Source organism: Sinocyclocheilus anshuiensis, unplaced genomic scaffold (assembly GCF_001515605.1).
Source record: "Sinocyclocheilus anshuiensis isolate Anshui unplaced genomic scaffold, SAMN03320099.WGS_v1.1 scaffold1838, whole genome shotgun sequence".
In the NCBI taxonomy this organism is placed as follows: Eukaryota; Metazoa; Chordata; class Actinopteri; order Cypriniformes; family Cyprinidae; genus Sinocyclocheilus; species Sinocyclocheilus anshuiensis.
In genome coordinates, this window is record NW_015546122.1 from 18,616 (window position 1) to 19,073 (window position 458).

Consider the following 458-nt stretch of genomic DNA (forward strand, 5'->3'; position numbering starts at 1 on the left):
GGCAAAACCGTTCAAGCTATCCAAAATCCATCCGCAATTTAAGTTCCTCAATGTTTTGGCATCATGTAGACAAAGTTTGGTGTGTATAGTATAATTCTACTCTAAGAAGTATGCATTAATTCACAGCTATATTTTTCCAAAAATCCATATTCAAATCAAAATAGCCGACTTCCTGTTGGCCGTAGGTAATGACTGTATATTAGAAAGTTGTCCGGCTTGATGAGAACAATATATGTACCAAATTTGGTGACTGTAGCTAAAACTAACCCCCCCAAGTTTTTTCAAAAGGTGGCGCTATAGAGTGCCTCTTCCACGCCCTTTAATGAGCTTTTCCCAGTGTCTATCTATCATTAATACTGATATGTGTGTTGAGTTTCAAGAAATTCTAAGCATGTTATCTGCAGCAAAATCACCGGAAAAGAATATTCAAGTTTGACACATTGCCATGGCAACAATAC